This window comes from Rhinoderma darwinii, chromosome 6, assembly GCF_050947455.1.
Source record: "Rhinoderma darwinii isolate aRhiDar2 chromosome 6, aRhiDar2.hap1, whole genome shotgun sequence".
Classification (NCBI taxonomy): Eukaryota; Metazoa; Chordata; class Amphibia; order Anura; family Rhinodermatidae; genus Rhinoderma; species Rhinoderma darwinii.
In genome coordinates, this window is record NC_134692.1 from 101,306,271 (window position 1) to 101,318,999 (window position 12,729).

The window sequence follows — 12,729 nt, forward strand, 5'->3', positions numbered from 1 at the left end:
ATTCTTCCACTTCTCCCGTGCATGGGGATACCAAATATGTGAGCCTTATTCACTGTGCGGGCATGTGCCAGGGCTTGGCATAAAAGGAGGCTTTTTGGCCTTTTCGGTCCAGGAATTTTGCATTTGATTTTATAGCCGCATACTGTTTTCTGGGGGGCGTAATGCTGCTGAAAGATTAGAAACACGCCATATATGACTTCATTCACACAAGTAGACCCCACAAGGTTTCCTTCAAGGTGTTTATTATATTTTTAGCAAGTCCAGTTTTCTTCTGAAAGTTTCTTAAATAAGATGGAACAAAATAAAATCAGCTTTTTTTTAGCAAATACGTCAGTTTAGGCTAACATTTTTCCCACACAGTATAGACCACGGACAAAATTCATCTCCTTTCACATTCTTCCACTTCTCCCGTGAATGGGGATACCAAATATGTGTGCCTTATTCACTGTGCGGGCATGTGCCAGGGCTTGCCATAAAAGGAGGCTTTTTGGCCTTTTCGGTCCAGGAATTTTGCATTTGATTTTATAGCAGCATACTGTTTTCTGGGGGGCCTAATGCTGCTGAAAGATTGGAAACACCCCATAAATTACTACATTCACACAAGTAGATCCCACAAGGTTTCCTTCAAGGGGTTTATCATATTTTTAGCAAGTCCAGTTTTCTTCTGAAAGTTTCTTGAATAAGATGGAACAAAATAAAATCAGCTTTTTTTTAGCTAATGCGTCAGTTTAGGCTAGTATTTTTCACACACGGTATAGACCATGGACAAAATTCATCTCCTTTCACATTCTTCCACTTCTCCCATGAATGGGGATACCAAATATGTGTGCCTTATTCACTGTGCGGGCATGTGCCAGGGCTTGGTATAAAAGGAGGCTTTTTGGCATTTTTGGTCCAGGAATTTTGCATTTGATTTTATAGCAGCATACTGTTTTCTGGGGGGACTAATGCTGCTCAAAGATTAGAAACACCCCATAAATGACTTAATTCACACAAGTAGACCCCACAAGGTTTCCTTCAAGGGGTTTATCATATTTTTAGCAAGTCCAGTTTTCTTCTGAAAGTTTCTTGAATAAGATGGAACAAAATAAAATGAGCTTTTTTTTTAGCAAATGCGTCAGTATATGCTAGCATTTTTCACACATAGAATGGACCACGAATAAAATTCATCCCATTTCACATTCTTCCACTTCTCCCGTGCATGGGGATACCAAATATGTGTGCTTTATTCACAGGCATGTGCCAGGGCTTGGCATAAAAGGAGGCTTTTTGGCCTTTTCGGTTCTGGAATTCTGCACTTGACTTTAAAGCAGCATACGGTTTTCTGGGGGTTCTAATGCTGCTGAAAGATTAGAATCACCCCATAAATGACTTAATTCACACAAGTAGACCCCACAAGGTTTCCTTCAAGGGGTTTATCATATTTTTAGACAGTCCAGTTTTCTTCTGAAAGTTTCTTGAATAAGATGGAACAAAATAGAATTAGCAATTTTTTAGCAAATGCGTCAGTTTATGCTAGCATTTTTCAATTTTACACTTTTTTAAAGGACAGATAGGGCTTTGTTTTAGTGGCATTTGTCAGTATATATCATTTTTATTTTTTTCTCTAAAGTGGGCAAAATTGGAAAAAAATGCAAGAAATTTAGCAATTGCGTCAGTTTATGCCAGCATTTTTCACACACCGTATGGACCACGGACAAAATTCATCTCATTTTACATTCTGCCACTTCTCCTGTGCATGGTGATACCAAATATGTGTGCCTTATTTATCACATAGAGATGTAGGAGGGCGGACGATTGAAGAAGCTTATTTCACAAATCGCCTTTTTTCAAAGCTGATTTTACAAAACTCAACATAGTTTCTATAAGGGCATGACCACACATGGCGGAATTCCTCCGCAACTGTCCGCATCAATGCCGCACAGAATCTGCGTTGCAGATTCTGCAGCGGATCTGCACAAAATGTGCAGAAAATTGATGCGGACTGGCCGCTGCGGACTGCAGGAAAAGTGCTTCTCTTCTCCCTATTCAGTGCAGGATAGAGAGAAGGGACAGCACTTTCCCTAGTGAAAGTCAAAGAAATTCATACTTACCGCCCGTTGTCTTGGTGACGCGTCCCTCTTTCGGCATCCGGCCCGACCTCCCTGGATGACGCTCCAGTCCATGTGACCGCTGCAGCCTGTGCTTGGCCTGTGATTGGCTGCAGCCGTCACTTACACTGAAACGTCATCCTGGGAGGCCGGACTGTAGACAGACGCAGGGAGTTCTCGGTAAGTATGAACTTATATTTTTTTTTACAGATACATGTATATTGAGATCGGTAGTCACTGTCCCGGGTGCAGAAACAGTTACTGCCGATCGCGTAACTCTTTCAGCACCCTGGACAGTGACTATTTACAGACGTCTCCTAGCAACGCTCCCGTCATTACGGGAGCCCCATTGACTTCCTCAGTCTGGCTGTAGACCTAGAAATACATAGGTCCAGCCAGAATGAAGAAATGTCATGGTAGTAAAAACAATACGCTCCGCAGCACACATAAGATCTGCGGACTTCATTGCGGAATTTTGACTCTCCATTGAAGTCAATGGAGAAATTCCGCCATGAGTCCGCAACCAGTCCGCCACTGCTCCGCAACAGACAGAGCATGCTGCGGACACCAAATTCCGCTCCGCAGCCTATGCTCCGCAGTGGAATTGTACGCATCGTGTAAACGAACACTGCTAAATTAAAGTGAAAGTCAATGGAGAAACGGCTCCGCTGCGGATTAACGTGAAATTCCGCTATGTGTGAACCCGCCCTAACACTTCCAAAATATCTGCTCTTGAAGCAGAGATCCCAAAATATTAATCTAGGGGTATAATGGGAATTAATTTTTTTGGGTTTTCTAAAATAAGAAATTGCAGGTTTATGCAAATGGAGCTCTCCAGCAGATGAACTTTAGAAAACATGCAAACATGACATCCACCCCCCACCTATTCCCTCCCTCACCCTTGGAGTAAAATCAGGGGAAAAATAAAAATGTAATGTAGGGCAAATATATTTTCAACTAATTAACTAAAATCTAATAATGCAGAACAGTGTGGTATTTTTTAAAACATGGCTCAATGCACTGGCCTGGTTGTGAGGGACATGATGGACAGAAATATCGGGAATCTTTGCGGTGCCCGTCTTTTCTGCAGACGCGGCACTTTTTCTGGGGGTTGCTTCTGGTTGGTGTTGGGTGAATCCGACTGATGAAGTGTCTTTCAGTCAGTCGCGTGATATCCTCAGACTGGGGGCATTCTCTAGTGTCCTGAACGTCAAAAATGAGGCCTTCAATAATTTTCTCCTGGAAATCCAGGTATGTGTCTCTGCCTCTGTTTTTTTTGTAGGGCACAAATGAATTGTGGATTGCCACCTGTAACAAATAAATGTCCACTTTTTTGTACCAGGTTTTTGTTTTTCGCTTCACTAAATAGGGCTGTAAAACCTGGTCGCTTAAATCCACCCCCCCCCATGTACTTGTTATATTCGGACACGCTCACTGGTTTGTGCTTGTCCGATGTTGCCCCCCTTTCCCTCACTGCCACTGTTCCTGCGGTATGAATCGTGCTTAGCACATACACGTCTTTGCGATCCCTGTACTTGACCGCCAGCAATTCTTCAGATGCATAAGCACAGGAGTCCCCCTTTACCATGCGCTTCCCCACTAATTGCTGTGGAAAACCAATTCGGTTTTTGCGCATGGTACCACATGCCCCAGTCCTTACAGCATTCAAATGCCTAAACAGGGGCACACTGGAATAAAAATTATCATTGTACATGTGGTACCCCTTGTGAAGCAGAGGCAGCATTATCTCCCACATGATCTTACTGCTGGTTGAAAGATCAGGGGGGCATCCAGGAACATTTTTTGAGTGGTCCCGCCCTTCATAAATTCTGAAGGCGGTGGTATATCCTGACCCGCTTTCGCACAGTTTATAAAGCTTAATGCCATATCTTGCCCTTTTGGAAGGTAGATATTGGCGAAAGCTAAGTCTTCCATGGAAGTTGAGGAGGGATTCGTCCACGCTTACTTTCTGCTCAGGGGTGTAGAGTTGCAGGAATAAATTATTGAGGGAATTTATCAGTGGTCTTATTTTGAACAACCGATCCCGGTTTGCATCGGTACTTGGGGGGGCCTGTGCGTTGTCGTTGAAGTGGAGGAACCTCATTATTGTCCCATAACGAGACCTGGGCATTACTGCAGAACATACTGGGGTGGTTTGGGCGGGTCTTGTTGACCAGTAAGATCTTATGGAGGGTTTTTTGACAATACCCATATTTAGGGTGAGCCCCAAAAAAAATGTTCATTCTTGCAAATTGGTGGGTGTCCAATCTCTGGCATGGGTGGATGAAGGTTTCTGCCTTATATATTTAGCGGCATATAAATTAGTTTCGTGGACAATCAGATTTAGGATGTCGTCAGTTATAAATAAATGGAAGTAATTCATTTGGACAAAATTTGTATTGTTCACGGTTATGCCAGGAGTGGCAGTAAATCTGCGGATTCTAGGTCCAAAAGATGTGGCAGGTGCCCATACAAGAGCCTGGACTGGAGGGACCATGCTGTCCCGTGCTACAGCGCTACTTGGCCCTGCGCTTTCATGTTCTGCAGTTTCAACTGCATCAGGGACAACGTCCCCTGAAGATGAACCTGAAGTGACGCTATCATCGTCACTGCCCAAAACAGGTTCCATCTCTGACGCCATCTCTGATGCGGTCTCCGACTCAGACCACAGCATGGCGTATGCCTACTCGGCGCTAAACAACTTCCTCTCCATAACGTCACTAACACTAACTAAACAAACTTTTTTTTTTTTTATAAAACACACAAACTAACTGCTATATATATCTACACTACCGCTAACAAAAAAAGACACCACTATTGCTATATATATTATATATATGTGGATATATATATAATTATATACTCCCTACCTGCCTATTCTAATAGAATAAAAGAAAGAAAGGTAGATAGAAAAAAAGATAGATGGATAGATTTTATAGATAGATAGAAATCTATCTATACAGAGAATGTTTTATAGAGTGTAACTGTATTTTTTTTGTAACTGTAACTGTATTCTTCTGGCAGCAATTCTCTCGAGTATTCTCTTCTCCTCACACTGAAACAATGTTTGAGGAGAAGAAAAGAGGCAGGAGATTTGCTGCCAGAAAAGTCAAAATAAAACAAAGGTGGTCGCTGTGATAGGTATAGGTGATACTCTGCCCAGTGCCCAGAGCTGTTGTTAACAGCATGGGTTCAGGGCTGTGTGCACGTGATCGCGTGCACACTGTACTATACGTAGAAATGCATGTGATCACTGTGATTGGTTGTCACAGCGATCACATGTTCAGGGGCCAAAAGATTGGCCCCTGACATTCTGCCCAGTGCCCATGGCTGTTAGCAACAGCCAGGGCACAGAGCTGTGTGCACGCGATCGCGCGTGCACAGTCTCTGAAGTGCCACCGTAATTAGTCTATCCGGCGGACTTCAGAGACCCTGACCGCTGGCCGTAAAAATACAGCCAGCGGTCGGAACCTGTTAAAAGAACAGTTCTAAGTTGAAAAAACAAAAACTACCTTTTTTGCCTTATTATAGGGAAAAAATTTTAACGTTAAAAGAAGTACATATATTTGGCATCACCGCGTCCGTAACAACCCAAACTATAAAACTATAATGTTATTATTTCTGCACGGTGAACACCACAAAAACAATAGAAAAAAAACTATGTCAGAATCACTATTTTTTGGTCACCACCCCTTCCAAAACATAGAATAAAAAGTGATAAAAAAGTTGTATGTATTCCAAAACAGTACCAATAAAAACTACAACCGGTCCCGCAAAATAACAAGCCCTTACACGGCTTTAAAAAAACAAAAGTGATGTTATTGTGCAAACGCTGCAAAACATAAAAGAAAAAATAAACTAAAAATATATATATATAGAAAAAAGAGAAACTTTGCGGCACTCCAAGTTGAAAAAATGGTGGTTTATTCAATCCAAATATAACAGCAACGTTTCAATCCTACATTAGGATCTTTCTCAAGCCTAGTGACACATCTAATACTCAAAATATATATAGGGTAGAACCCATTTAACTTAATTGATCTCATTATCATGAGTTACAGTGATAAGTGTCTGAAAACATGTATAATAAATAATTTAAGGTATCAAAAATAAACAGTAAGATGATACATAAAGTGTACTAGTGCATATACAGTAACGTGCATCAAAATAAATAATATAATCCTAGTTAAAAACAACTGATTAGGCCATAATCATTTATGCAAACAGAAGTGTTGAAATATATCGTCATCTGCCCACTCACCAATCAAAACTTGAGGAGTATCATTGGTATATAGAACCTTAGAAATACAGCGTGTTGATCAGCTGTATCACTCGTGGTATTCAGGATGTAGTGCCCAGAGGCGGAAGTAAAGAGTTGCTAAGCAGCAGGACGCATACGGAGCGCAATGATTATGTATTGCGTTCCAGTGCGTTCCACTGCTATGGTCATGTGAACGGCAGTATCCTAGGTTGCCAAGCAACCTATGCACAAATCCTAGATCACAGAGACCAGTAACATTATCGTATTAATAACAAAGCTAGATACAGCCCAAAGAGGTCCGAGATAAATCAAAATCATATAAGTAATATGCAACTAAGTGCTCCTACTAGTGGTAATGGAGATATCATATGGTGGTAAAGAGTAGTATTTAGAACATTTTTCATCTTCATGGTGGCAGTTTAAAGATCCACACGTGGGTACAAGGACCCCTGTCCACAACTACGTGTTCAGAGCGACCTTATTCCCAAGGATTCCAGAACCCACTGGCAACGTTTTCACGTGCACAGGATATCCCGATAACCACTCACGTGTAACGGACCAATAATACCATATTAACGACATTAAAACTTCATAATATAAATAATGTAGTAATATCTCAACATCACCTGAAACTAGAAAGGAGACTAGAAATAATTCATTAGGGATAATATTAATATATAAGTACTTTATTCATATATCTCAGGACCAAAGAAGACGTAATATAGCGATTAAAAAGATTTTTTTGTTACATATTATTATTATTATTGAAAGCAGATATCCAAGATCCTGAAGTTCGGTCACATTGAAGTATTAAACAATAACCTTTTAATGTCCTATAGACGCTCACAAAATCTACGCGACAGATTGGTAAAAACTAGGGTGTCAGGTGGAAGAAAAGGATCACAATCCATGCTTACACCGCTGAAAACTGGGAATGTCCCTTGCCATAGTTGTGTCAATTGCTCCCTGATGTGTAGGGGTAACACTTTCACCCATCCATTAACTGGACAACAATTTAGGATTAGATACAATCTCACGTGTGACTCGGATTGGGTCATCTATGCCCTATGGTGCCCCTGTGGCCTTTTATATGTAGGGGAGACTACCTGTGCCTTTAAAACTCGTTTAAACAATCATCGCTTTTCAATTCGTAAAAAGAAACTGGATTTGCCAGGTGCTAAACATTTTTCAGAACATGGCCACAATGAAAGGGATTTAACATTCATGATATATCCCGCCATTACAATATGGTGGTGATCGACATAGGGTTTTACATAAAAAAGAATTGAGATGGATATTCTTATTGAACACACTGAGACCATCTGGTCTCAATATAGAATTTGGTATAGATAGAATTGTAACGTGATACATACATATTCTCCGCTCTATACTTTTGGATTCTCGGACATTCTCTTCTCTGATAATACTAATGACACATGTATGTTCATTTTTTAATTATTCTTTTTGTGTAAAGAAATACATGTTGAATATTATGATTCTCACTCTTTTGTATTTGTATTTCTTCAGATCAGAACACCACTCCCAACGGAACTTCAGGATCTTGGATATCTGCTTTCAATAATAATAATAATATGTAACAAAAAAATCTTTTTAATCGCTATATTACGTCTTCTTTGGTCCTGAGATATATGAATAAAGTACTTATATATTAATATTATCCCTAATGAATTATTTCTAGTCTCCTTTCTAGTTTCAGGTGATGTTGAGATATTACTACATTATTTATATTATGAAGTTTTAATGTCGTTAATATGGTATTATTGGTCCGTTACACGTGAGTGGTTATCGGGATATCCTGTGCACGTGAAAACGTTGCCAGTGGGTTCTGGAATCCTTGGGAATAAGGTCGCTCTGAACACGTAGTTGTGGACAGGGGTCCTTGTACCCACGTGTGGATCTTTAAACTGCCACCATGAAGATGAAAAATGTTCTAAATACTACTCTTTACCACCATATGATATCTCCATTACCACTAGTAGGAGCACTTAGTTGCATATTACTTATATGATTTTGATTTATCTCGGACCTCTTTGGGCTGTATCTAGCTTTGTTATTAATACGATAATGTTACTGGTCTCTGTGATCTAGGATTTGTGCATAGGTTGCTTGGCAACCTAGGATACTGCCGTTCACATGACCATAGCAGTGGAACGCACTGGAACGCAATACATAATCATTGCGCTCCGTATGCGTCCTGCTGCTTAGCAACTACTTACTTCCGCCTCTGGGCACTACATCCTGAATACCACGAGTGATACAGCTGATCAACACGCTGTATTTCTAAGGTTCTATATACCAATGATACTCCTGAAGTTTTGATTGGTGAGTGGGCAGATGACGATATATTTCAACACTTCTGTTTGCATAAATGATTATGGCCTAATCAGTTGTTTTAACTAGGATTATATTATTTATTTTGATGCATGTTACTGTATATGCACTAGTACACTTTATGTATCATCTTACTGTTTATTTTTGATACCTTAAATTATTTATTATACATGTTTTCAGACACTTATCACTGTAACTCATGATAATGAGATCAATTAAGTTAAATGGGTTCTACCCTATATATATTTTGAGTATTAGATGTGTCACTAGGCTTGAGAAAGATCCTAATGTAGGATTGAAACGTTGCTGTTATATTTGGATTGAATAAACCACCATTTTTTCAACTTGGAGTGCCGCAAAGTTTCTCTTTTTTCTATATCTGACATCACGTCCGAGGATCGGGACGTTTTTTGCTGGCACCCGATTCATATTTATTCTGTGAGTGCTGCTGTTTTCTCTTTTATATATATATATATATATATATATATAGTAAATCCTTTCAAAATACGAGACAGCACACCTTGATAGTGAAAAAAGTGGATTTATTCACCACATGCGACGTTTCAGCCCTACTCTATGGGGCCTTTCTCAAGCACCCTGGCTGTACGTATTTTGATGAACGGTGCTGCTAGTTTATCCTTTGTTTATATATATATATATATATATATATATATATATATATATATATATATATATATATGGTGTTGCCGTAATCGTATTGATCCGCAGAATAAAGTAAAATTTTAATTTATAGCCCACGGTTAACACTGTAAAAAAAATAGAATGGAAAACATTGTCAAAATTGCTGGTTCTTGGTCACATTGCTCGCCGAAATTTTTTTATGAAAAGTGATCAAAATTTTTTAATGTACCCCAAAATTGTAACAATGAAAACTACAGATTGCCCCACAAGAAAAAAGCTCTCACACAGCACCAGTGGAGAAAAAATGTAAACATTCAGGCTCATAACATAGCGACGCAAAATGTGCAGTGTTCCAAAAGCAGATAAGATTGGGCACCATTTATCAGTGAGACACCAGCTACACATCTGTGAAATATTATTTATTTAGCCCATTATTGTACCCTCTTATTATGCCCTGATGTACTTTGCATATGCCCCCACATTAGAAACTGAAATACCAGTAAAAATCCAAACAGAACTATTACAAAGCAAAATCTGAGCTCCAAAAGCCAAATGGAGCTCCCTTGCTTCTGAACCCTACCGGCTACCCAAACAGCAGTTTACTTCCACATATATGGCATCGCCATACCCGGGAAAACCGGCTTAAAACTTTATGAGGTATTATTCTTTGGTGGTACAAACTGGGCATAACATGTTGTGCACTAAAATGTCATTTCAGCAAAAAATTGTGCATTAATTTCCAATGAAAAAACACCTGTGGGGGAAAAATGCTTACTACATCCCTTAAAATGCCTTAAGGGGTGTAGTTTACAAAATAAGTCACATCTAAGGGGTTTGTTTTACTTTTTGACTTCAGAGCCCTGCAGTTGTGGGTCAAAAATCTGAAAATCACCAAAATAGACCTCAAATGCACATACTGCTCATCACTTCTGAGCCCTGTCATATGTCCAGGCAAATGTTAAATGCCTTGAAGGGTGTAGTTGTCAAAATATGGTCACTTCTCTGGGCTTTTACTGTATTCTGGTATCTTAGGGTTTTGCAAATGTGCAAATGTGACATGGCGCCCAAAAACCAATCCAGCAAAATCTGCATGCCAAATAGCACTCCTGCCTTTCTGAGCCCTGCCGTGTACCCAAACAGCAGTTTACGAAAAATAGCTTTACAAATGTTGGGGTGATTTTCTTCTTTATCCCTAGTGAAAATGAAAAACAATCTACTTTTTAGTGGAAAAAATGTTGATATTTATTTTTACGGCCTAACTCCAATAAATTCTGCAAAACACCTATGGGGTCTAAATGCTCACTATACCCCTTGATAGATTCCTTTAAGGGTGTAGTTTCCCAAATGGGGTCACTTTTGAGGGGTTCCAACCGTTTTGGCCTGCAGGGGCTTTGCAAATGTCACATGGCACCCGAAAACCATTCCAGCTAAATTTAAGCTCCAAAAGCCAAATGCTGTTCCTTCTTTTTTGAGCCCTGCCATATGTCTAAACAGCAGTTTATGACCACTTATGGGGTATTGTCGTAATAGGGAGAAATCGGTTTTCAAATGTTGGGGTGCCTTTTCTCCTTTATTTCTTGTAAAAATTGAAAATGTCCACGTTTTATCTATAAAAATGTAGCTTTTCAATTACATGACCTAATTCCACTAAATTCAACAAATAAACCTGAGTAATCAAAATGCTTACTATACCCCTCAATAAATTCCTTCAGGGGTGCAGTTCCCCAAATGGGGTCACTTTTGAGGGGTTTCTACTGATTTGATCCCGCAGGGGCTTTGCAAATGTGACATGGCTCCGCAAACCTTTCCAGCAAAATTTGAGCTCCAAAAGCTAAATGGTGCTCCTTTCCTTTTAAGCCCTGCCGTGGGTCCAAACAGAAGTTTATTATCACACATGAGGTATTGCCATGTTCAGAAGAGGTTGTTTTTCTCCTTTATTTATTGTGAAAATGGAAAAATCTTAGCTAAACTACATTTTATTAGAAAAAAGGTAGATTTTTATTTTCACGGCCTAATTCCAATAAAATCAGCAAAAAAATTGTGGGGTCAAAATGCTCGCTATATCCCTCAATAAATTCCTTTTGGTGTGTAGTTTCCCAAATTGCGTCACTTTTGGGAGTTTTCCACTGTTTTGGTCCCTCATGGGCTTTTCAAATGCTACATGGCACCCAAAAACCATTGCAGCAAAACTTGAGCTCCAAAAAGCCAAATGGCGCTACTTCCCTTCTGAGCCCTGCCGTGTGTCCAAACAGCCGTTTAATACCACATATGGGGTATTGCCGTAAATTGGTGAAATTGCTTTTCAAATATTGGGTGTTTTTTTTCTCGTTTATGCCTTATAAAATTTGAAAATATTTAAAAAAAAATGTCATGGCCTCATTCCACTAAATTCAGCAAGAAAACCTGTGGGGTCAAAATGCCCACTATACCCCTTGATAAATTCCTTGAGGGGTATAGTTTGCCACTGTTTTGGCCCAACAAAACCTCTTCGAACGTGGGGCCTAAAATATATTCTAATAAAAAGGAGGCTCCAAAATCCACTAGGTGCTCCTTTGATTCGGAGGCCTGTGCTTCAGTACAGTAGCACACTAGGGCCACATGTGGGATATTTCTAAAAACCGCAGAATCTGGGCAACAAATATTGAGTTGCGTTTTTCTGGTAAAACCTTCTGTGTTATAGAAAAAATGGATTAAAACAGTGGGGGGCGTGGCCTGACTGTGCATGGAGTAGGATGCACGCTTCAGATCTCCTGCCTCCACTCTTTACTTTTATCTGCTGTACACTGAATACACAGAACTTTTGACGGTCTTCTGCATATAGCTGAATTCCCCTGCCTCCACTGAGTTTGGTCTTACCCTTTGCAGGTTGATATGTCACGGAAAGGAGGAAAAACTCGGCCGGACGAGCTGACGATTTTCAAGATGGCGCCGAGCAAGAACTGAGGTCAGAGACTCCTGCCCAGACAGGGGAGGAAGTTGCAGAGTGTCCGAGGCGGTTTGCCAGAAAAGATGACATAGCAGAGGACATGCTGTAAGCCTGGCTCCAGAACAACAGGAATTATGACCCCCAACTCAGAGGGGTTTTCCTCCGACGAGGAACTGTCTGACAACGCTGACATGGTGTCGCCACTTTCACAGAGGAGAACACTTGCTACACGTGTAAGCCCCACTGCAGGATGATGGAGAGCTCACTTTGAAAGATGTGCTTAGGGCTGTCACTATATGCAATTCTGTTATCAGCTCCCTAACATTACAAGTGGGGGGGGAATCAGACAGGACCTGTCTGTCCTAAGACAAGATGTTCATAAAATTTCTGAGAGGACCACTGAGGTGTAAGCTGGAACCCTGACCCTGGAAGATGATTTGTCTAAAGTTAAGTTTCCA